The sequence below is a fragment of the Dama dama genome, chromosome 10 (assembly GCF_033118175.1).
Source record: "Dama dama isolate Ldn47 chromosome 10, ASM3311817v1, whole genome shotgun sequence".
Classification (NCBI taxonomy): domain Eukaryota; kingdom Metazoa; phylum Chordata; class Mammalia; order Artiodactyla; family Cervidae; genus Dama; species Dama dama.
The window spans coordinates 12,592,184-12,618,212 of NC_083690.1; the positions used below are offsets into that span (position 1 = coordinate 12,592,184).

Consider the following 26,029-nt stretch of genomic DNA (forward strand, 5'->3'; position numbering starts at 1 on the left):
TCTGTGTCAGAGAAGGGGCAGCAGACAGTTGTCAAGTGATGTTCAGTTTGCCTCCTGGGGTGGAGCTGGCCGGCCTACACCTAGCTGGGGATTGAGTGTCTGGGACAAGGGGAACCTTTGCTTTAGAGGTGATTTTCCCCAACAATTGGGACTCTGGTTTTCCATCTTTTCTCTGATTTTCTGATGTCTTTTCCAGCCCTGCCTACTTACCCTCTTTTTTCCTTTCTTCTCTCTCTTTCTTTTCTTAACTGGACTCCAGCCGTTGGTGTTTTGTCCTGGGACTGTTTGGTTTTCAACTTTGACTCTTAACTGCTTCTGGTTCCACTGTCATCTTGTATCACAACAGCTTTCGTTAGGTTTTGTTCTTATTCCCATGAGCTCTGTGAAAACCCCTTTTTTTTTTTTTTTGGTCATTTTTCTTAGTGGGGAATTGACCGTTGAAGAAGTCTTCTCAGCTATTAAGGCATTTCTCCCAGAGACTGGGGTAGGGCTGAAAGGATGCTGAACTTGAGAATAGGGGCCCTGGTTTTACTTTTATGGCCTTAGGTAAATCTCAGTTTCCTCATCTGTAAAATGGAGATCATAATAATGCTTACTTTGGAAAGCTTTTGTCAGGATAAGGAATGCATGGTGCCTAGTAGGCACTTGGGATTTGTTTCTTATATTCCGAATTGGTTGCTGCCTTTGGTCACTGGTGCCAGGACTGGCAGTGGGCATGGGTTATATAGGGATGGGCCTAAGCATGTTACATGCCTCTTACCTGAAGTCTTCTGGACAGATGAGCTAGAGTTTGGCAAGGAAGTTTGCACGAGAACATCATGTTAGTTTGCTTGTTTGGCCGAGCGACAATAGCACTTTAGTAAATGTTAGAGAATCTGTGTGTTCATGATGCTCTCAGCTCTGGCTTGAAAAGAGAATTGGAGATGACAGATTTCTGAATGTCCTTGTCTCCTTTTTATCCCAAACCAAACCAAGAAGACACCCTCTTATTTGAATGTCCTGTAACTTCTGCTTTGCGATCGTCAGAAAGCTGGGGGTGTTGCCCGGAGGAGGAAGAGAGGGAAGCAGATGGCTTTATTTTAGAGCAAAATTAAAATGCGAGCTCCCTGGAGAGGTTTCCTTGACCTTTCATTCTGACTCCTCCCCCACCTCACCCTGGCAAGTCACAGGGCCGTTTTCAGTGACCAGAAGCCGGTTACCGAACGAGACAGACACAGCGTTGCCCGGGAGATTGTTCACACTGTGGTCACAGTGGCGTTCGAGCCGCACTCGCCCCGTGCTTGACCAGAGTTTCCAGAGCTTTCTTGGGTGCGGTCCAGCCCACTGCAGAGGACGAGGCCCAGATCACATGGAGCCGTGGGCCTGGCAGGCCCCGCATCACCCAGAGCAACTGCATCCCGCACTGCGGGCTCTCTGAAAATCTCCTCTGGTCTTGGAGTGTATGGAGCAGCATTTCTGGAATGTAACTGTCTCTTTCCTTTTTGCAAACAGTGCTTCTGGTCAGAGCCTCAAGAGCAGGCTCCTAGCATGTGTCTGGAAGCTTTTGAGAAAGGCTTTGGTACAGTGCGCTTTGTTTTGACTTTGTTGATTTTTAAACGATAAGTGATAATTGGAGAGAGTGTGACTCATTTAAATTACTGGTACCGTTGGACTTTATTTTTACTAGCTTAAAAATACATTTTAAATAATCCCACAAAAGATTGGAGATAATTTCTAGAGAATCTCAGAAAAGAGTGATAAAATAGAAGAAATAAAATATCGGAATCAGAGAAAATGTAAACCAAGAGCACTTTCATTAAGGGAACACTGGAAATCACACATAGAGAGAGATATGTATATATAGGTTTATAATGAGAGCCTCCATGGTTGCTCTCATTGATTTGAAGTTTTCCTTTGTGCTTCCTGGCAGCCAGTGTGAAAATGGAAATGTAGCTGTTTTGGGTAAGTCCATCACTAATTGGAAGAAGATATGTCAGTTCCTCAAAGAGAGGTCTAAAAGAAATGTCCTTACAGGACTTGAGACTAAACAATAGAGGACATGGTAGACAGTGCCCTGTTACATCCCTGTGACAAATTGCTGTCAGGTTTACTCACGATCTCCCTCCAAGGAAGCTAAGTGCATAACCATGGAAAGAACCTTAAGTCCATTTGAAGAGCCCAGACGAAAGGATCAGCACGTGTAGCTTTTCCAGCAGATCTGCACAGCAGGTCCAGTCCAACAGCCGCTAGCCTCATGTGGCCATTTAAATTTGACTTAATTGAAATTTAACCCGAGTCCCTCAGGCACGCCATCAGCGCTTCAGGGGCTTCATAGCCACATGTGGCTAGTGGCTGCCACATTGGACAACATAAATACAGAACATTTCCATCACCACAGGAAGTCCTGGATGGTGACCATTTAGATCAGTCTCTCCCGGAGTGGCAAGAAGCTAGATGGTCTTCTGTGTGGTCTTCTCTGTGCTTAGTGAAGTTTTGGAGTGACAGAGATTGGACCTCCAGTGACAGGTTTTGCAGGGCAATGACCACTGGTCTTTCAGCTCCTCCGTCACTGGCAATGACGTAGAAGAGGAAGTCTCCCTGTGGCCACGGGAACTTGAACGCACTCTAGTCTTGCCTCTTAGCAAAGACCGAGGAAGACCCAGGATCAACACCGTCAACAGGCAGCAGACTCTATCTCAGTGAGCTACATTGTTTTCTTTCATTGTGGGTATTATAAAAACAATACAACTTTATGCCTGCCCTCTACTTACGGTGGGCATGCTTGCCAAGTCGCTTCAGTCACGTCCGACTTCAGTCATGTTTGACTCTGTGACCCTGTGGACTGTAGCCAGGCTCCTCTGTCCATGGGATTTCCCAGGCAAGAACACTGGAGGGGGTTGCCATGCCCTCCTCCAGGGGATCTTCCCAACCCAGGGATCAAACCTGCATCTCTTAGATCTCCTGCCTTGGCAGGTGGGTTCTTTAATACTAGTGCCGCCTGCACAGGATTCTGTTTTTCCATTTAGCATGGTGATGTGCAGTGTCCTTTTAAAATAAACTCGAGAAAGAAAATGATTCAGTTTAAAGAAAAATACTAGATACATGATACTGAAAACAGCAAGACGTTTAGGACGGTGATACGTGAATGAATAACACTTGGGAAATGCCACCTCTCACTGGCCTACGTATGTTATATAAAGGAGCTCGTTCAGTTCTCACAGAAACCCTGTGAGGCCGCAAGTGCTTATTCTCCCCATTTTGTAGATGGGAAAACAGGATACAGAGAAGCAGCTCGTTCGGAAACATGTTTTCCAGTGGCTAAGACTCTGTGCTTCTGCTGCAGGGGGCACAAGTTCAGTCCCTGGTTGGGGAAGTTCCACAGGCTGCATGGTGCAGCCAATAAGAATTATAAAAATAATTTTAAAAAAAGAAACATGATTTTCAGACCCCAAAGCATTTCTGGACAAGGTACCAGTTTGCACAGATTCTATAAATGTGGGCGGAGTCCAGCTTTAGCAATCCAGGGAGCAGATTGGCCGGTTGCCTCGGAAGGACCCAGCCTGACCAGGAACTTGCCTGTGTGGATAGCCGCCTGCATCCCGTGGACCAAGGACCCCCTGTGGCCAAGCCAGGGATGCCCTGTGCCTTTATTCCGAGCTCCCTGAAACATACACATCAGAGCCCTGCAAAGCCCAGAGCAGTCTGCGGTGGGCTTGCTTTGGAAAATTGTTAAAGCGGGTGCCTGTTGGCCATGACTGCTCTTGTTTGAGGGGCAGCAGGGTCCCCAAGCCTGCCTGGATGCTTGGGAACTGGAGTACTTCTGACCACAGAGGAGGAGCTGAACTGGTTCACCAGCTGCTCGTAGTTCCCTGGCTCTTAGCGCTTGTTTGTGGAAGGGGTCTGGGTGTGTATTTTGCACCCAGGATTCTGGCCAGAAGCACTGTAGTCCCTTGATAGGACTGAATGCAAGTTATTTGAAAGTGTTTGTATCTCTGAACACTGCGGTTTCCATGCTCTGCTCCCATGTCCCGAGGTGGGCGCTGAGGTGTGCTCTGGCATAAAAGTAAGAAGTGGCAACCTTTGGCAGTTTTCAGGACAAAAGTAAAATTGATGTCCAGAACTTTCCCAACTTAACTTTTTCTTAGGCGAAGATTTCTTACTTCTGGCCCCTAATACAATGCTTGACTGCCTGCATACACATGCCAGAGGCAAAATGATTAAACAGCACCAAATAGAATAGAAAAACAAAATGAAACGCTGTTTACTAACTGGTCTTGCTTAGTTTCTATGTGTGTGTGTAAACACACAGTTATGCTGGTGGGGTTTGACTTTCTGTCCCTTCCACATGACATGGTTACATTTGTCATTTATCAGTTAGTTCCTAGTTTATACCTTTGCAAGTGTTTGCTCTTATTCCCCAAATACCCTGACTTCCGAACAAGTTTGAGGTCCACTGTCTTAATATCCTACCATAGTACTTACAAAGGCATGTTAGGCCTTAAAACAATCCACCTACTTTTTTTTTCCTTAAGCCAACATTACAGCCACCAAATTGGCAGGAACTAATACATCAATACACTTATTCTCTGAATCCTTAGATCTTTCCCTTTGAAAAGCACCAGTAGCATAAATACAGCTGAAATCAGTCCTCTCTATGGCGTTCATTTCAGCCTGCTGAATTTCACCAGCAGAAGCACTGGCTACGGTACCATATTCCACTTGCCCAGATTTCCTTTGTAAAGACGGTTCCTTTGTTTCACCAAAGCTTATTTGTTCTAGAATAAGATCACAGCAGGGCTGTCTTGACTTGGAGAAAAATGGTGTCCCAGGAAGACTCATTCAGTTTTGGGGTTCCCCCACCCCCTGAAGAATATCATGCAGCATAGGCAGGAGTTTTCAAGGTTTATCCTGGCAGAGCATATTTATATATGCCGTGCAGGGAAAATCCGTGATTTTTTGTGTTAATAATAGATCACAGGGTCTGGTGGGCTGCATAGGAGGATGGCGATGCTTTTGCACCTCGGTCTTTGGGTGCTTCAGCCCTTTTCATCTCTGTGCGAAGATGGTTTACCCCTCAGGCCTTCAAGTTTGCTTTTACCCGCAGTTCCATCTTTATACTTTCTGAGTCGGTAGCTGTGCAGAGAGGGAGGAATTCATTAAGCAGAGAAGGATGCGATGTTGGAGCCCAGCACAGAAATGGCCATGGCAGCCGCAGTAACATGGGCTGATCGGAAGCCTCTGCCCTCGTGGGTTACGTTCCAGGGGTGGGGGACACAGGACGAAGGGGTTCACATCAGGTCCCTCCCCCCACACTGCCGAGAAGCGGGCAGTGGACCGTTTGATTTCTGAGTTTCCTTCCAGCCAGGCTGGTGTCTGTGCCGCATGATAAGTGAAGCTGTGGGAGCCATGGCCTCTGTTTTTGCTCTCTCCTTCCCAGAGAACTTTCCACACCACAGAGTCAGGCACCTCTGGGAATTACAGCACATTCGCCTCCTGCTGTTCCTGGGATGCTCAAGGCTTCTGGGAAAGCCTGATACAGGTGGAAAACAAAAAGCCAAACCAAAAAGGCCTGTTTTCCTCCCCTTGGACACTCGGGGCACTATTATTCTCCGTTACTGCCTTTATCTTCTCAAACAGGCGGAACTTTATGATTTTTCCTTTTGTAGCTTAATTCCTTTATCCCAAAGCTGTGGATGGAGGGTCAGCTAGGTGCCAGACACGTGTTAAATGCTGCAGAGCAAGGCTTGACATTGCATTTACCCTCCCGCCCTCACAGTCTAGAGGGGACAGACACTATCAGCTAAATATAACAATCTCGCGATAGAAGGGCTGCAGAGAGAGGTACCGGTGGGAGGGATGGGCATCCATCCTCTCACTTTACAAAGTGACAACAAGGGATGACAGATAAAGCGGTTAGCGCAGTGCCTGGTACACAGATATCCTGCAAACACTACCCTTAGTGATCTAAGGACTGCTTGACTTGTGATCAGCAATTAGACCTGAAGGTAAACGTAGAAGGATTTCCCCTTGTTGAATGTCTCTGGGCTCATCTGCATGTTTGGAAAAGCCTTTATTTAGCATTTAGTTGATTGAGGACTCCACCTCAGCCTCCTTAGAGGCTGCAAGGAGCAAGATTCCTTTTTTTCCAAGTGAAGCGGGGTGGAAATAGTTACACAGAAAAAGGAGAGAGGTATGGAAGTCCTTCCCTTTACCTGTGGCACCCTGAACACTGCTGAATGGGCCCTCTTCAGCATGTTTGCCGTAGCCCACCTTCACCCTCACCATCAGAGAAACAGAACGGAAGAAAGAAAAACTTGGCTAAGATGTGAATCTGTTTTGCTGCAGTAATTCCCTTTTCCCGAGTCCCCAGTCCCAGCCAACTGCTCCTTTTCTGTTCCCTGGTCTGAAGGGAGAGTTCTGGTGAAAGCAGAAATCTGGACAAAGCTACTTTCCTGCCTGGCTGTTGCTTTTCAGAAGTCTGAAGTTTGTCTTTTTATGAGAGACTCCTTTGCATCACTTCTGTTGGTCTCCTGAGGAGAGAGGGTGGGGTCCCAGCCTGGGCAAAAAGTCTCCCCAGCCGTGAGCTGCTCCAGAGAAGCAGAAACCAGGACCCCTCAGGCAGGCAGCCCTTTCTTAGTTCTTGCTTATTCTTAGTTCTTGACTCAGAGAAGAAAGCAGCTCAGTTTCCTTCTGCCCTGGGAAGAAAAGTTCTGCAAACCACAGATCAATGAAGAGTTTCCATCTTCAGTCACTGGACAGCTTTTTGGTGTTCCCCGTTCTCTCCATTTGGCTGCAAACTTTCTTCTCTGAGCTTTGGAGAAGAGGAAAACAAAAGAATCAGGTTAAAGGCAGCGGGGGGGAGGGGGGCACTTTTTCTACTGGAAGTCTGAATTGCATGCAAATGTGACAGCCCCAAGCTGCCTGCCAGTGGCATGTTGTTGGAAATTGGAGGATCCCTGCTGTTGGGAAAATGGTGCTTCCTGGCACAATTACCTAGTCACTCCTCGTAATACTCACCTGCAGCTTTTTAATGACCAATTATTGTTCTATTGCAGAGTTAATATGGTACAGAGCTAATTGGTTGGTGCTATTTTTATTCGTATGAACTTTACTGCTTTTCACCAATATCTGTAAAACCATATACCAGTGCCCCCTAAATTAACCTAAGCAAGAAAGAAATCATCCTCCTTCACCATGCAAATCAGAGTGTTCCTGTTGACAATGAGAATTTTTTTTTTTTTTTTTCTTGCTAGAAAGTTGTTTTCCAAGTGGAGTGGGTAAGAAGGGGAAAGAGTCCTGTTTTATCTCATTGTGGTCTTGAATTTCTGGGCGTGGTTTGGCCCTCTGCACCAGTTTCTGTCCTGCTGTGTTTTTGGGGTTTTCTCCATATGCCTGAAAACAATTCTGATCTCAAGGCTTGAGGATCTCCTACTCAGAGTCAGCTCAGATGTCTCTTCTTCCCATCACCAGGAGACATCATTGTAAACCTGCCTACACTTGTCTCATGCCTCTTGCTAGACGATGGAGGGGGCTGGGTGTTGGGATGCAGCTCAACTCCCTGCGACACGCAGGACAGCCCCCACGACTGTGATCTAACGCAGGGTGTCAGCAGAGTCACAGTTGAGAGCCCCTGGTTCCCCTGGATGCTTTTGTTTTCTGGTCCCTGTGTTTGGTCCCTTGTGGACAGGTTTCCGTGGGGAGCCATGTCTTGGTACAAGGGCTTGAGGTGGAGGGTAAATCTGAGTAGTCTCAGGGAACGGGATAACAGGGTGTCCAACACAGCCACCTCCGTGGCAGGACCCAGCCCGATCCTTCCATGTGAACCCCCTTCACGTCCAGGCCAGGGATCCTCAAACTGGAACAATGTGGGTGGCTCAGTTGGTTAAGAATCTGCCTGCAATCTAGGAGACCTGGGTTCGATCCCTGGGTTGGGAAGATCCCCTGGAGAAGGAAATGGCAACCCACTCCAGTAATCTTGCCTGGGAAATCCCATGGACAGAGGAGCCTGGCGGGCTACAGTCCATGGGGTCACAAAGAGTCAGACACAACTTAGCGACTAAACCACCACCATCAACTGACCACCCAATTCTTCTAACCGGGACATTAATTCCTGCTCCACCCCAGCAGTCTCTTCCTTGTAGGAGATAGAAATCCAGCTCGATGCAGTGTCAGAAACGAAGGACATTCACTGACTGCCTAATAGAAGAGACCAAGGACGTGCGTGGTTTGAATTTCAGGAGCTCATGGGCATGAGGGCGCCACCTCCACTCTGCGGGGAGGGTTGTCTTGCTCTCTGTGTTGGCCCCATTCACAGCCAGGCTGTGGTGGTCGGAGGTCGGTGGGCAGCTTCAAGCTTGTGTCCCCTCAGCTCAGCTGCCCCCAGGAGAAAGGCCTCTGTTCTCCACAGTTCTGACGAGGGTCCTAGAGCTGAGCCTCTTGATGATGGCGACCATGCCCCTTGTCTGTCAGTCTCTGTGTCCGCCTGGGCACCACGCTTGCATACCTCCTCATGAAACTGCAGGCCAGTGGGAGTGGGTGCTCCCTCCCAAAATGAGTGTGCCCGTACCAGCAGAAGGGGATGGGGTCAGACTGGCCCAAAGAGCACGAGACCCTCAAAGGCTACAGGCTGCTCATAGCCTGAGGTTGACTCAGGAGCCAGTTTGGCGACATTTAAGTATCTCTGCACCAGAGTGTCTCAGCTGTAGCACAGTTGACATTTGGGGCCAGATAGAGCCAGACATCCTGGAATGTGAAGTCAAGTGGGCCTTAGGAAGCATCACTACGAACAAAGCTAGTGGAGGTGATGGAATTCCAGTTGAGCTATTTCAAATCCTGAAAGACGATACTGTGAAAGTGCTACACTCAGTATGCCAGCAAATTTGGAAAACTCAGCAGTGGCCACAGGACTGGAAAAGGTCAGTTGTCATCCCAATCCCAAAGAAAGGCAATGCCAAAGAATGCTCAAACTACTGCACAATTGCACTCATCTCACACGCTAGTAAAGTAATGCTCAAAATTCTCCAAGCCAGGCTTCAGCAATACATGAACCGTGAACTTCCAGATGTTCAAGCTGGTTTTAGAAAAGGCAGAGGAACAAATTGCCAACATCCGCTGGATCATCAAAAAAGCGAGAGAGTTCCAGAAAAACGTCTATTTCTGCTTTATTGACTACGCCAAAGCCTTTGACTGTGTGGATCACAATAAACTGGGGAAAATTCTGAAGGACATGGGCATACCAGACCACCTGACCTACCTCTTGTGAGAAACCTGTATGCAGGTCAGGAAGCAACAGTTAGAATTGGACATGGAATAACAGAATGGTTCCAAATAGGAAAAGGAGTCTGTCAAGGCTGTATGTTGTCACCCTGCTTATTTAACTTATATGCAGAGTACATCATGAGAAACGCTGGGCTGGAGGAAGCACAAGTTGGAATCAAGATTGCCGGGAGAAATATCAATAACCTCAGATATGCAGATGACACCACCCTTATGGCAGAAAGTGAAGAAGAACTAAAGAGCCTCTTGAAGGTGAAAGAGAAGAGTGAAAAAGTTGGCTTAAAGCTCAACATTCAGAAAACTAAGATCATGGCATCTGGTCCCATCACTTCATGGCAAATAGATGGGGAAACAGTGGCTGACTTTATTTTTCTGGCCTCCAAAATCACTGCAGATGGTGAGTGCAGCCATGAAATTAAAAGATGCTTACTCCTTGGAAGGAAAGTTATGACCAACCTAGACAGCATATTAAAAAGCAGAGACATTACTTTGCCAACAAAGGTCCATCTAATCAAGGCTATGGTTTTTCCAGTGGTCATGTATGATTGTGAGAGTTGGACTACAAAGAAAGCTGAGCTCCGAAGAATTGATGCTTTTGATCTGTGGTGTTGGAGACGACTCTTGAGAGTCCCTTGGACAGCAAGGAGATCCAACCAGTCCATCCTAAAGGAGATCAGTCCTGGGTGTTCATTGGAAGGACTGATATTGAAGGTGAGACCAATACTTTGGCCACCTGATGTGAAGAGCTGACTCATTTGAAAAGATCCTGATGCTGGGCAAGATTGAGGGCAGGAGGAGAAGGGGACGACAGAGGATGAGATGGTTGGATGGCATCACTGACTCCATGGACATGGATTTGAGTGGACTCCGGGAGCTGGTGATGGACAGGGAGGCCTGGCATGCTGTGGTTCATGGGGTCACAAAGAGTCAGACACGACTGAGCGCTGAACTGAACTGAATTCCTTGTTGTGGGCTGCTGTGGTAGCTCAGTGGTAAAGAATCAGCCTGCCAGTGCAGCAGACGTGGGTTTGATCCCTGGGTTGGGAAGATCCCCTGGAGAAGGAAATGGCAACCCACTCCAATATTCTTTCCTGGAAATCCCATGGACAGAGGAACCTGGCAGGTTACAGTCCATGGGGTCACAAAAGAGTCAGACATGACTGAACAACTAAACAACCGCAGTCCTTGTTGCGGGGCCTCACCTGTGTGTGTAGGACACTGGCAGCATCCTGACTCTACCTAGCGTCACCTCTCCCCTCTCCCCGCTTGTGATGACACAAGATGTCCCCAGACATGGCCAATATCCCTGGGACATAGAACCTTTGCTTTGCATGGTGCCATTAAATCCTCCTATGGTTTTTATCAGATGTTTATTGGCCTTCTTCTTGGACAAAAATGGAATATAAGATACACGCTCTCCTCTTGCAGTAAATAGACCTCTCTTCTCCTCACTCTTTTTAAGCTTCTGCAGAGTTATTTTCCATTATGAAGGAAGCATTGTTTATGTAACTGTTCTCGTGATGGACATTTAGATTGTTTTATATCCCGACCATTGCAAACCAAACGGCCAGAATTGTCCTTGTATAGTGTAGACGTCTTCGTACACATTGTAAGTAATTCCCTAGGATAAATAACTAGAATTGGATTTGCTGAGTTGAAAAGTATATACTTTAAAAAAAAAAAAAAAAAGGCCCAGCCAAATTGCTCTCCTAAAAGGCTGAACCAATTGTCAATCGCACCAACAAAATAAAAGAATATTTTGTCCCCATGTCCTTGCCAACCTTGGGTATCATCAATCTTTAAAATTTTACCAATCTGATAGAAAAACAATGTTTATGTGATGTTGGAACTTGTATTTTCCTAAGTACTTGTGATTTTTTTTCCTTTTTCTTTTTTTGTGTGAATTACCTGTTTGTATCCTTCCCTCATTTTTCTGTGAAATTGCTCATCACTTTTTTGGTCAATTCATGCAAGTCCTTTGGATAGTAATTCTTTTTCCTGGTCTCTTGCTTATTTTTTAACTTTATTGTGAGAATTATTGTTTGTTCTTTTTTTCCTGATCTCCAAAACTTGGGAACCAAGGAAGCTCTTGGTTGACCTGATGAAGTGTTTATGTTAATTTCATTTCATTGTTGCAACAGTCCTGAGATCCTGTAGACTTTCTTTCCATTTTTGGGGTGGAGAGAGACACCTTCAGAATGGTTAGAAAATAACTTGTCCAAGGTCAAAGAAAAGATTCCCTGTTGGCCTCCCCACCCCAAGTCCCAGGTTTTTATCTTGACTACCAGCTCTCTCCAGAGGACTGAATGGAGACCAATGAATGGAAGTGAGAGAGAAACAGTTTTGGGCTAATCCTGCTTCTCCCCGACCGTGTATTCTTCTTTGTGTCTGTTTATCTATCCAGCTAGCCTGCATCAGGCTGGGTGCTAAGGATGTCGTTGTAAGTGATAGAGATGCAGTCTTGGTCACTGACTACTTACTTACTATGAATAAGACTGAACGTGGAGAGCCCTTCGAGGCAGGATAGTCTTCAAATGCTGATCTTGATCCCCGAAGCCACATTTGATCCTTGTCCCATGTAGGAGGGACCAGATGAGCTCTGAGGCCGAGTTCCATGCTTGTAAGTTTGTGAGAGCTTAGCTGTCAGGCCTTGCTGGTCTATATGGGAAAAGGCCCTTTAGCTGCTCTCTATCACTGCTGATTTTCCTGCCCCAGCATGAGAAGTGGGCACACAGGTACCCATCTATCCGTCATGAGGATGTGAATGCAAACAGCAGCCAATACGCAGACTGACCTGGAGAAGGGAATGGCAACCCACTCCGGTGTTCTTACCTGGTCATGGACAGAAGAGCCTGCTACAGTCCATGGGATCTCAAAGAGTCTAATACGACTGAACGACTAACACACACATGCTGACTGACTGCCAGCCTTCACGTCTTAGATGGAGTTCCTTCCCTCTGGGCACTTTGCAGCTGGGAGAGTTGAGAGTATAGACTGAGGACTTGCCCCTCACCTGGGTGGGTCAGCGCATGGAGGATACCCCAACCTCTCATCCCATGTCATGGTGACTCAGCAGAAGCCGCTCAGGTTGATACCCCATGGTTCTCATGCAGTCAGCATGGCCATGGCTACCATGTTAGTATCCCTAACCTGGACCCAGCCCCTGAGGTCTAGACCCAGACCCACAGGTGCCACCGTATGCAGGCTGTGACCTGCTGCAGACCCAAGAGGTTAGCTCCACAAAGGCACAGCTGAGTGTCACTTCTGTTCACTGCAGTGTCCCCAGTGACTGGAACAGAGGAGGCAAGCTCATTGCATATTGGATGGACTGATGGATAGATGGATGGATGAATAAACCAATACATGAACCTACAAATGAATCTTTCTAGTGGGAGGCCTGTAATCTGACATCTTGACTTCATACTCTTGACTCCAGTTCTTCAATTGTAGTATATCCTGATGGGCCCTGAGTTCTTATTTTGCATTTCTTATAAAACTTCTCCCTAAACAATCAGTCCCTCCTGGATCATTCCCCTTGTCATTCAAGGTCAACCCTGCCTCAGTTTTTCATTATTCAGGCTGCTTTACTCATCACTGGTTAACTGGCCCAACCTTGGTTCCAAAAGTTTTACGCACCCAGGTATTATGCAGTCTTGTGGTGTTGTAGTTCAGTTCAGTTCAGTCACTCAGTCATGTCCAACTCTTTGTGACCCCACACACACCAGGCTTCCCTGTCCATCACCAACTCCCAGAGCTTACCCAAACTCATGTCCATCAAGTCGGTGATGCCATCCAACCATCTCATCCTCTGCCATCCCCTTCTCCTCCCGCCTTCAGTGTTTCCCAGCATCAGAGTCTTCCAATGAGTCAGTTCTTCACATCAGGTGACCAAAGTATTGGAGTTTCAGCTTCAATATCAGTCCTTCCAATGAATATTCAGGACTGATTTCCTTTAGGATGGACTGGTTGGATCTCCTTGCAGTCCAAGGGACTCTCAAGCATCCTCTCCAATACCACAGTTCAAAAGCATCAATTCTTCAGTGTTCAGCTTTCTTTATTAGTCCAACTTTCACATCTGTACTTGACCACTGAAAGAACCATAGCTTTGATTAGGTGGACCTTTGTTGGCAAAGTGATTTCTCTGCTTTTTAATATGCTGCCTTGGTTGGTCATAGCTTTTCTTTCAAGGAGCAAGCATCTTTTAATTTCATGGCTGCAGTCACCATATGCAGTGATTTTGAAGCCTAAGAAAATAAAGTCTCTCACTGTTTCCATTGTTTTCCCATCTATTTGCCGTGAAGTGATGGGACCAGATGCCATGATCTTAGTTTTTTGAATGTTGAGTTTTAAACCAGCTTTTTCACTCTCCTCTTTCACTTTCATCAAGAGGCTCTTTAGTTCCTCTTGCTTTCTGCCATAAGGGTGGTGTCATCTGCTTATCTAAGGTTATTGATATTTTTCCTGGCAATCTTGTCCAGCCTGTGCTTCCTCTTGCTTCATCTTGATTCCAGCTTTTGCTTCATCTTGACCTTGATTATAGCTTGTGCTTCATTTCACATGATGTACTCTGCATAGAAGTTAAATAAGCAGGGTGACAATATATAGACTTGATGTACTCCTTTCCCGGTTTGGAACCAGTCCACTGTTCCACATCCGGTTCTAACTTTTGCTACTTGACCTGCATTCAGATTTCTCAGGAGGCAGGTCAGGTGGTCAAGTATTCCCATCTCTTTCAGAATGTTCCACAGTTTGTTGTGATCTGCACAGTCAAAGGCTTTGGTGTAGTCAGTAAAGCAGAAGTAGATGTTTTGCAGTAGTAGTTTTGTTTCGTTTCTCTAGAGTTTGGCAGTCAAGGGTAGCTCAAACCTTCCGCTAGAATCCCTAGACTTTCCCATGATCCCCTTTACATGCTCAAGGTCCCAGTCCTGGCACCTCAGATGCTGGAGGTGAGAGTTCAAGATCAGTAGGAGGGGCTTGAGAGGGTCAGACAGTGAGGATTCAAGGAGCCCCCTCATGTGAGTCAGGCACTGTGTTGGATCCTGGGGATGCATCAGTGCAGGTTATAGATGTGATCCCCCCACCCCAATAGAGCTTGCAGTCTTAACAGGAGACTTTAAACCTATTAATGTGAAAATATTTACAAGTGAATCAGTAGTTACAAACTGTGTACGTGCTGTGATAGAATACTATACAGGGCTCCAGAGATTACAGGAAGGGGCCCAGGTAATTGGGGGCAAGAAAGAGATCATCTGAGGATACCTGCTGACTCCTGAAAGATGACGTAGAGCTCGTTAATAACTAGAAGAGGAATATTCTAGGCAGAATGAACAACACATACAAAGCCCTGGAGGTGTGAGAGGGCTTGGTTCCCAAGAGGAACTAGAAGGCTGGTGTGGCTGGGGCAGAGGGCAGTGGGACTCAGGGCACTGCAACCAGGTGGGTCTGTTTGTCTTTATATCTGTCTGCCTGCCTGCCTGGCCACCCACCCACACAGAGTGGCCATGGAGAGGAGTGCAGGTGATGAGTCCAAGATTCCTGGGCACCTGAGATGGTGGTCCAGACGTGGACTCTGTGGTCACCTCAAATGTGAACCTGGAGCTGCCTTCGGTTCATAGTTGGGTGACTGTTTAGAATAGGGTCTCTAGTATCCTGTCCAAGTCACGACTTGCTCTCCTTTTAAGTAGGGCTGCTGCTTCGTTCACGGGGTGGTTGTGGATTGGAAGATGTGTGCTCTGTGGGTCTTGACACCCACACGTTTGCGCTCAGAGGTGCACAGGGGCCCCTGGTCCTAGAAACAGCTTCCTCTGCCGCAGGGAGTCTGGAACCCAGGTTACCCCATCTTCCGTTCCAGTTGTTGGAGTCTTTGGGCACAAGTGTCTGCCCCTCCCTCCGACTGTGAGGTTTCCCTGTGACCAGAAGACCCAGACCATTGTCTGGAGCCTCCAACTGCGTGATGCTGAGCTGCGGTTTCCTCATTGGAAGATGCCACTCTGGCCCAGTGCTCACGCGAGGTGAAGGGAGACAGATGTAGAAACAGTTTATCAGTCATTAGGCAGCTGTTCGGATGTCAGCTGTCATGATTTTTGTTTATGTGATGAATGCTTTCCCAAGGCCTGTGGCGCAGGAATGATAGCTATTTCACTCCTGTGTTTGAAACAACAACCCTGGGCATGGTGAGTAGATGGCATATCCTAGCTTGGGTGAGTTCTCTTAGGATCTTTAGAGCTCGAACTGTCCTGGCATGAAGAGGCCTTTTGCATCACCACTCCAGTATTCCTGGGTTTCCCTTGTGGCTCAGCTGATAAAGAATCAGCCTGCAGTGTGGGAGACCTGGGTTTGATCTCTGGGTCGGGAAGATCCCCTTTCCTAAAGGAAAGGCTAGCCACTCCAGTATTCTGGCCTGGAGAATTCCATGGACTGTATAGTCCACGGGATCACAAAGAGTCGGACTCGACTGAGCGACTTTCACTTTCATTACCATCACCTTAGTACGCATTCATCTGAACTGATGAACTTTAACCATTAAGACTGTTGTGTTTTGGGTTTTTTCCTCCTCCTTGGTCTGGGCTTGGCGAAGCCTTTGTCTCCTAATAAACTCAGTTGCGGGGGAGGGTGGGGGAGAAGAGGGGCTGTCGCTGTTAAGTTTTGGATCTTTTCTTCTACCCCTTCCAGATACTGAAAAGCAGTTTGAGTCCAACCTTTAAAGGTTATCTCTTTGTGCTGCTGGCAGGCGCATCCAGAGAGACTGTGAATCCCAGCTCCGTGCCAGACTTCCCCGCAGAGTGAGATTCTGCCAGACTGCTCTGTCTGGAGCCGGAGGAGGCAGCTCAAGTTGGCGGCCACGTGGAGACTGCTTTTTTTTTCAGGGGCCGCAGAGAGGAGAGTGTGAGAAAGGAGCAGTATGCTGATTTGGGGTCTCAGGGAGTCCTGAAGGACGGTGTGATGACCGTCCCACAGAGCAGTGGAAGGGGAGAGGAGGAATCTCACCTTTAGGGCTGCTGGTCTGCTGTGGTCCCGAAGACTTAGAGGGAAAAGAGGTTCGAACACTTCAGCTACTGGAAAGGAAAGGAAGGCAAGGTGCATTTTGCAGCGGCAGCTTCGTGTTGGACTGTGGAAGTAAATAACGGAGTCATGTTACCAAGTCTGCCCCGACCCTGTCCATTTGTACCCAAAAATAAGGACATGGGAAAGAGATCCACAGGCCACTGTTAATAGTAAACACCTAATCCTTACTGAGCCTTTCATTACATAATTCCAATTTCTTGCCACCAGCCTGTGAGGGAAAGTATTTTCCTGTTTGTTTACAGATGGGTAAACTGAGGCCAGAGAGGTTTAGTAACCTGCCCGAGGTAACACAGCTGGTGGGTAGCAGGCATGATCTGTAAACCTAGGTCCAGATGACCTTCCAATTCTGTATTCTTTAAGAGAAAAATGCTGCCTCTTCCTTAACAGAGTTTCTCTAAGAAAGGAGAACGTGAAAGTCGCTCAGTCGTGTCCGACTCTTTGCAACCCCGTGGACTGTATAGTCCATGGAATTCTCCAGGCCAGAATACTGGGAGTGGCTAGCCATTCCCTTCTCCAGGGGATCTTCCCAACCCAGCGATCAAACCCAGGTCTCCCACACTGCAGATGGATTCTGTACCAGCTGAGCCACCAGGGAAGCCCTAAGAAAGGAGAGAGACGTGAAATACAGATGAGGATGACTGATGAGGTTGAAGGTGAGGATGGTAGAGGTGATGGTGTGGAGGGGGACGATGAGAATGGTGGAGGAGGAGGAGGGTTGCTGATGATGGTTCTGATGATTGGTGAGGATGCTGGTGATGATTGCCGAGAATAACTGATGAGGATAGTGATGGTTGATGAGGGGAGCAGGTCTGTTTGCCAAGTACATCCCCTGTACCAGGCACTGTGCCAAGTCCTCTTCATGTTTTATCTCCTTTAAACTCACACAACTCCTCGATGGGAAAGTTCTGATTTACTCTGCAGTAGTAACAAGAGGCACACGTTTCCTTCAAATACCCCATCATGTCAGGAAAGATTCAAGAATCTTTTCACTGTTAGAGAAGACTTTCTGCACATCACAGCTGGTTTTCAGGCATTCACAGTCAAGCACCTGGCAGAGCCTGGGGGTGGAAAGTCCAGTTTAGTCCCCATACCTCCCTGGGGACCCTGGCCTGTCCTGTCTCCCTGACTAGGTCTTTGCTGAGACTTGCTAAAAGCACGGAGTAGCTGCTTTTCATTTCCACCCCTCCAGCCCTGGCTTCTAGGAGTAATATCATCACTTTGGACCTCTTGCTCTTTGCAGGAAAAACAAAGAAGTTGTGGCCAACTTGGCTTCTGCTAGTCCTTTTTTTTTTTTTAACCACCTTGGGCTCTGAATCAGAAGGCAAAGCCCACCTGTCTTGTTTACCAGCTGTGTGTATTTACCACCTGTGTCCCCTGACTGCAGAATGTAGCTATGGACCACCTCTCATGTAGAATTGTGGGAGAATTGTGAGATATATAAGAAAAGTGCCCAGCATGGTACCTGGCACATAGTAGGTGCTTTACAGACCCGTGTCTCCTGCATGCACCCTCCTTGCTGTCACACTGCAGCACTTTCTTTTGTGTATTTATGAGCTTGCTTATTTACTTTTGGTCTCTTGCACTTTCCCCACGAGCACTGTTGTATTTTTCTGCTGTATCCTGCTGCCTAGACCAGTGCCTGTTGATAAATATTTATTAAATGAATGAACAGGCAAGACATGCATATGCATGCATTGGGAAAACAAGGATTTGCATGAAGAGTCAAGGCATGTGGGCATAAAAGCTAGTGAGGCCAGCAGGGGTCTCGTACCAGGCTATTCATAACTTTCACCATAGAGCATAAGCTCCGAGGAGTGAAGTTGTAAGTTCATCTTCTGAACCGGTCAGTCAGAGGGGAGCAGGACCACAGGTAGCCTCACCTGTGCCTGTGACTGAGTTAGAGCCCCGCAGGTAGGACTGAAAAGACTCCGTTTTAGAAGGGTGGTGTGTAATGTACAAACCCCAGAAGTCAATTTCTGCTCGCACGTGGTAGACGGTGACTTCATCTTGTCAATGTCCGTCAGAGGTAGAAGGAAGAGGGTGGGTTCTGGGTAAGATCCCTCTAGGGTGTGGTCGCTGCCCAAGGCTTAAGTCCCTGCCCAGGAGGCCCTCTTAGCACATTTTTTTTAGTTAAAAAAATTTTAACTGGAAGATAATTGTTTTACAATATTGTGTTAGCTTCTGCCATACATCAGCATAAATCAGCCACAGGCATACATTTGTCCCCTCCCTCTTGACCCTCCTTCCCACCTCCCATCCCATCCCACCCACCTAGGTTGTCACAGAGCACTGGGTTTGAGCTCCCTGCATCATACAGCAAATTCCCGCTGGTTGTCTATAGTAACAAATGGAACAACTGACAAAGGGTTAATCTCCAAAATATACAAGCAGTTCATACAGCTCAATACCAGAAAAATCACTTTCTGTTCCCCACCTTGTGCAGGAGTTTTGTCTTGTGTTTGCTTTTTTTCTCCTACCAGTGCATACTTTACAAAGAAAATTGAAAAGATAATTGAATTGTGGATGGTTTTCTGTCTTGAACGTGCTAATAACATGAGGATGATAATATTCTGTCTTAGAGCCCCTCCCCAGGCAGCTAGCATCTTAGTAAGGGACATTTTTTGGGAGCTAGAGACTTCTGGTGCCTGCAGATTTTTACTTAATAACATCTAAATATCTTTTATTGGCAACAAGAGGCAGGAATCCTTTAAGAGCCTGGGGGCTTAATTTAGTGTGAAATATGCAAGGAAGGAAGGAGCTTATAGCAAACAGGAATTAGGAAATTGACTGGCTTGCTGAAACAGACTTTGTATTTGGGGGTAGGGTCCTGTCTTTGGATATACTAGTAACATGTGTTCTCCCTACGTGCATCCTTCCCCCTCCTTTCATTCCCCTCTTCCCACGCGTTGTGGGTCAGGCACTGTGTACCGATGTGGGTCAGGCACCGTGTTAAGGATTGAATCACAGTAATGAGAACATGTAAAGTAGGCTCTTCTCATCATGGAGTTACCGTCTAGCGAGGGGAAAACAATTATTAATCAGCCACATAAATAAGAGCAAAATAGCAACCATGACATGCCCAACCACAGAAAGCGGATGAGTAATCTCTGACATATTCACACATACAGAGCACCAGACAGCAAGGAGTATGAAGATCTATAACTGTATCCAACAATATGAATGAATCTTACAAACGATGTTGAGTAAAAAGCCAGATTTAAAAACAAAATAAAGAGGAAGGATATATATATATATGTATATTTATGACTGTGTTATGACTGATCTGCATTGTATGACAGAAGCACAATAATTATCCTCCAATTTAAATAAAAATATTTTTATTAAAATACTCTTCTTCCTCCTCCTCCTCCAAATCCACGCTGTTGGATGGCCCTGTTGTGGTCAGCTGGAGAAACAAGTTTGACCACGACACCATGATCCAGTTTCCTCTGACCGCCCAGTCATCCATGAAGAAGGCAGAAGCTCCCAGCACACTTGTGCTCACTGTGGAGGTCAGGGCCAGCGAACACCAGGTCCAACAGACTGTGAGGAAGCCCCGGGACATTGGTGTGGCCAAGGTCAACTCCCTGATCTGGTCTGATAGAAGAAGCACGCATTCAGTTGGTTTCTGACTGTGGTGCTGTGGACGTTGCCAACAAAATCAGAATCTTCTAAACTTAAGTCTAGCCAGCTTATTCTAAATATACTTTTTTTTTTTTTTGGTCATTAAAAAATTCCCCCCAAAACCAGGCCCTCTGGGGGCCTAGTGATGAGGGGTGGCTGATGGGGGTTGCTTAGATCAATGGGGCTCAAGGTGACAGTGGGGGAGCCGGGAGAGGAGAAAGCTGGGCCATTCAGCACGTGTTGGGAAACCAGGATCAAAGGCCAGGCTGATCTCAGAGAGTTCTTCCTCTGAGAGCCTGTGTCCCAGTGTGCGCACGAACCACACGAGCGTCAGGGATCTGCCTCTTCCTCGGTCACCCTTCATTGCTAAGTTCCTTTCATATTGTGAGCTTCTCACCACTTAAAGCTACCTGGGCTTTGTGGCTCCTTCTTCTACCCTTGGACACCACTGACACAAATAACCATCTCTGTCTGCCGTGAGAGTTGGTATTTCCTGCAGTGCCGATATGGGCCCTCCTGTCCTGGATCCAGCTGGTGCATGGGGCCCCTGCCCCAACCACATCCTGTCAAGACATTCAGGCCCAGGCTTGGACACTGGCCGGAGATTTTTTGTAAGATGGTTTGATTTCATCTTTTAATTATTTTAATTTTTAGTGTTTTAGTGTATTGATCAGCTGAGGCTTCATCATGTTGTTGTAACAAATAAGCCCCAACTCTTGGCCGTGGGCAACATTAAGTTTATTACATGTGTGTTTCCCACTCGTGCTACACGTCCATCCCGGGTCAGCTGTTCAGGCGCCACGTTGTCCGCGTGTCAGGATCCAAAGCAGAGAAGCAGCTCTGAGCCAGGACATCCTGCTCTCACGGCAGAGGGAGGAGAGAGGATGGCAGACTGTGCTTGCGTCTGAAAGCTTGTGCTCAGAAGTGGCACACATCACTTCCACAAGACGTAGGTCAAGCCTGATGGTAATGGACCAGGAGGAATAATCCTGGAGGATGGCAGAGAGGAGGCCCCGCAGAGGGGAGAATTGGACTACACTGATACACCTCAAAAGTAATGCTTGCTCCTGGAAGAGTCAGCCAAGATAGATAAGTATTATATACTATTAAATACGATGATGTTGGTCTTCTATGTCAGCTTGTGGCCAGGAGGGGGAACCCCTTCCAGGGCCCAAGAGTGGGCTCTTATCTAACACTCGGAAATGAATTGTCCAAGGAGACACACGTGCTGACAGAGTGACAGGGGCGTTTGAAAAGGCCGCTCCAGTGGAGAGCATCAGGGTCAGGGAACTCAGGAGGACTGTCTGCCTCGCGGCTCGAAGTCTCAGGGTTTATCAGGTGCGGTTAGTTTCCAGGTTGTCATCTCGCCCTACCCATATTTGATCTGACTCAGGGTCCTTCCTGGGGGCACATGCCTCTCTCAGTCAGGATAGGTTCCAGCACAAGGGTTTCTGGGAGATTGGCAGGACATATTATGGGCTTTGTCTCCTTGCTCTTTTGGGCCCCTCCCAAATTCTTCCAGTTGGTTCTGTTGGTGGCTCATCAGTCTTGTGTTCTTTATTGGGACCTCATGTTGCGAGGCATCTTATACAAGCACCTAGCAGGCAGTTTTGGTCCACAGTTCCCTAACAAGCTTGGGAGGTTATTTCTTATATGTGACAAGTCAGGGGGAAATAGGTAACTAAATAGAATGTATTGTTTAATCTCATTTTAAAAAGTAGCCATTTTTTAATGTGTGTATTAGCATAAGAAATATAAAATGGGAAGTTCTAGACCAGCTGTGGCAAGCCTAGATGTCCACAGAGTCTAGGCAAGAAATGACCCAGGTCAGTGATCTCAGTGCTAGCTGATCGTCGCCATGCAGACACAGACTCCATGTCTCTGATCTTTAGGCTTTCTAACTTTAAATGGAAATCTGGATTTAAACACTAAGATCTCTCATTTTTAAATGTTGGCAAGTAATTAAAAAATTTAACCTACACAGGCTGCCAGGTTTATAGTCTTTGACATGAACCAAAAATGATTTTATCTGGGCAGTGAGACTTTGAATGTTTTCTTCCTTTTTCCTTATCTTTTTTCTCAAAATGGCTGTTTTTTCCTCAAAAATGGCTGTTTCTTGGTGACGTGTAATGGGGAAAACAAACAAGAAAATCACTCATAAAAGGGAAAATGTGTTTTAGCTGCGGGAATTGCTCTTGACTTTGTAACTCTATTCAGTTGATGTTTATTTGGTGGTTAATCGAAAAAGTAGTGACCTAACGAACAAGCCATGTTTGGAGCTGCTTGATTTTTTTTTTTTTTTTTTTTTGGAGCTGCTTGATTAAACAGCCGAAGACCTGATCTCGGGTGGCCTTGTCCTGAAGCAGCTAGAAGCAGGCTTTTGGTTCCCGGCCAGAGATTGAAGTCAATCCCCGGCAGCCAGAGCGCTGAATCCTAGCCACTAGGCATCCAGGAACAGTGGCCGGTGGTGAGGTCCTGGCCCATCAGCTATCAGCTGTGTAGAAATGAATTTCCACACAGAGATGGAAAGTAGTGAAACAAGTCAAGTGTTTATTGGGAAGAAAAAGAGTACGTGTGGATAGACGCATGGGTGGGCTCAGAGAGTTGCGTCCTCGTGGTAGATTGAGGTAGATTGAATCAAATTTATGCACATTTCTTCTGGGTTTTTCCTCTGGCCAGTCATCTTGCTTTGCTAGGTTCTGAGTCTGTATTTGGTGTATCTCAGGGTGTTCTGCTGTGCATGTATACATCTCTTAGCCAAGATGGATCCTAGCGAAGAGGCCTATGGGTAGGTCAACATCACCTACTGTGGGCTGGCATCCCTTCCCTTTTTGACCTCCAGGGGATCTTTCTGTGAGTGTGTAGTCAGGAAAGTCTCCCTGACCTTGAGGGTGAGGAATGTATGGTCTTTTATCTCTTATCTGGGCAGGCCTCAGGTCCTCTTTGCTCCTGCTATTATCTTCATCTTGGAGTATCTATCCACAGGTGGCAGACTCCAGCTGTTTGGCCCTGGGTCCACCTGTCTTCTGCCTCAGACCCAGGTCTGTGATCAGAAAAGGCCAGGCCCCTGGGGGAGATCACAGGGAAGGGAGCCCAGGGGTCCTCTTTGGTATCTTGCTGACCTCAGGCATCAGGATTCTCTTGTACTGAAAGTGATGCTGTGACTGAAGAAGCAGTCAGCTCTCTTCATGGGAAAAAGAGAGGCTTTTGAGGACAAGCTCCCAGGGCAGTCTGCTTAAAGAGAGTCAGGTGGAAACACATGGACCCCAGGTGCATTTACCAAATGCACCTTTTGTCTTTGAGGACGCAGAAGATGGTGTGGAGGGGATATGTTTTGGGTTGGAATGTGGATGTAGGAATAGGCTTTACATTCAAGACATGCTGTTGAATATTCAGGGTTGTTGGGTATTTTTTTTTTTCCCATTTCTTTTTACCCCCAACTGTAATTCCCTGCTTCATCACCCATCATGCAAATGTGATTCTTACATTTTCTGATGTTACTCTTTCCCTAAACAAGTAATCAAAACAAGGTTTTGAGCTGTATTTGAGCTGCAAATAAGTTTAGTATAAAATGCAATTATTCGCCTCCCAAAATCAAGAGAGACAATTTGGACTTTTCAAAGGCTTGAATTACCCTTAATCAGAACTCAGAATGGCGTCCATTCCAAGGATTTAAAATCATCTAGGACTCAGCCCCAGTTCATAATAGCCAGTTGCTTGGGGGGGGGGGGGGGGGCGGCATTTAAAAATGCTAAAAGTAGCACACGCTCATTATAGAAAATTTGGAAAATAAAAGAAAGTTAGAACTAAGGAAAACAAATGACTCAGTCCCACTGCGTAGATACAATTACAATTAATATCTTTCGTTTGCCCTTTTTCTGTGCGCTTTGCTCTGGGTAGAATCATCCTGTAGATGAACTCCTGCATCTTCCTTTTCATTTGGCTTCATTTTTCCCATGTCACTCTGCACTTGATGTTAAAGTCATCTTTCACAGCTGTATAATGTTCTCCCATAGCAATTTAATTTCTCTGCTCATTCTGATTAAAAAAAAAAAGAAAACTCAGCCATGTTAAACATTTCAAGAGTTTCTTTGAACAAACCTGGATTCCAGTCAAACGGCACCAAACCGGAAGTGGCTTGGAGCCTTCCACGGACAGAAACTGGCCAGGGTTTTTGTAGAGAAGGTAGGGCAGCAAAGAAAGGAAGGAGATGGTTTGCTTGGCTGTAGCTTGAGTGATCGCATTACCTAAGAAAGGCTCGCTGGCTGTTTGTGACGGGTGCGTCTTAGCCTTGAGGCCACTGCAGAGGCTGACTGTGGCTTGTTTATGTAAGCTGCCTGAGGACTGAAGCTGCCACAGTCTCTGGCCTTCCTGTCTGATTAGTTTTAATAACAAGTCCTGTCATTCAGCATTGTTTTTTTCCAGTTTCTCACTGTCCTGAGCAATTACAGAGGACCATGATATCCTTCAGGCCTGTGCTGTATTTTATTTTATCTTTTTTTTTTTTTAAAAAAAAGGAAATATCACCTTTATTGACAACATAGACCCACCACGGACAGCTCCGTGGAACAAAAGTAAGACTGTCTCCTGGTGGATCATACAGTAAAGAATCTGTCAGCAATTCAGGAGACCCGGGTTTGATCCCTGGGCTGGGACAATCTCCTGGGGAAGGGCATGGCAACCCACTCCAGTATTAGTTGCCCTGCAGCATGTGGAATCTTCCTGGCCCAGGAATCGAACCCATGTCCCCTGCACTGGCAGGCAGATTCTCAACCACTGGACCACCAGGGAAGTCCTAGATTCTTTTTATAAATTGATCTGTGGTTGGAGAGGGGGGCAGCAGTGTGATCCAGTGGGAAGGGGCCTGGATTTCTGGAGTAGATGGATACGAATTCCGATCCTGACACTACCGTTTCCTTGCTCTGTGAGCATAGGCGCCTTATTTAATCACCTGTGCCTTTCTTCATCTGCACTTTGGGGATGGTGTCACCAACTTAGAGGTCACGGTGAAGCTTAGAATAACAGCTGTGAAGTCCCCAGCCTCCAGGGGGACACGTAGATAACTTGACATGCTGTTGGCTGCAGGGAACAGATCAGACACACCAGCTTTGGAATCAGGTCATTCCTGGGTTGACATCACACCTCTACTCTGAGAGAGCTGAAACCTTGGGAAAGTTGTATAACTCCCCCAAGGCTCAGTTAATTCACTTGTAAAAATGGGGATGGTGGTACACAGCCTGCAGAGGGATTAAGAGGATCAAATGAAATTAATAAAATGAGATTACATGTACGGCACTCTGTATAGTGCCTGGGCTACCTATAGTGCACACTTGGTATGTGATGGTCATTACTGTATTATGTCTATCCCCCTTATTGTTAGCATCACCGTCAGGGAGCTCTGCAGAAGCTGCTGTGGGCAAATAAGGGGAGACCCTCACTCACTTTCAAGTGGTGGTGGGAAGTCATCGAAGCTTACAGGAAGAATTGATGCCTGGGCCAGTCTTTTTTTTTTTTTTTTTTTTTAATATTTGTTTGACTTTGTGGGTCTTAGTTGCAGCATGTGGGATCTTTATTTGTAGCATGCAGACTCTCAGTTGTGGCGTGCATGATCTAGTTTCCTGACCAAGGATTGAACCTGGGCCCCCTGCATTGGGAGCTCAGAGTCTTAGCCACTGTGCCTCCAGGAAATTCCCTGAACCAGTCTTTTATACTGAGCCAGGATGAGCCAGGAGGTAAGAGAGGCAGAGGGTCCCAAGCCCCCCAGAGACGAGAACAACCTGGGGGAGTAATGGCCGGCACCACCACCCGCCCCCCAACACCATGCAGGTGTCGCAGGGGCAGACCTCGATGACTTCACCTCATTAACTGAGTGAGGGGGCGTTGGGAGGAGGAAAAGGAGGAGGAGGAGGAGAGGACTGACTCCTCCTTGCAGATTCTCTCTCCAGGGCTGGCCCTTCCTTTTGTTCTTATATTCCTGTTATCGATCCACAGTGTTAGAGTGATGCTCGCAGCTCCACGGTGGAATGAAATACCCAGTTCTGATGGAACACATGAGTGAAATACGCATTCCTCCTTTTAAAAAAAT

The 26,029-nt window shown here is 46.8% G+C and overlaps 1 protein-coding gene across 3 annotated transcripts in view; it reads left to right on the forward strand.

The window, feature by feature from the left end:
* SNX29 (sorting nexin 29) overlaps positions 1-26,029 on the forward strand; it is a 566,190-nt gene that overhangs the window by 389,814 nt on the left and 150,347 nt on the right. The gene's annotated exons all lie outside the window — the stretch shown is intronic.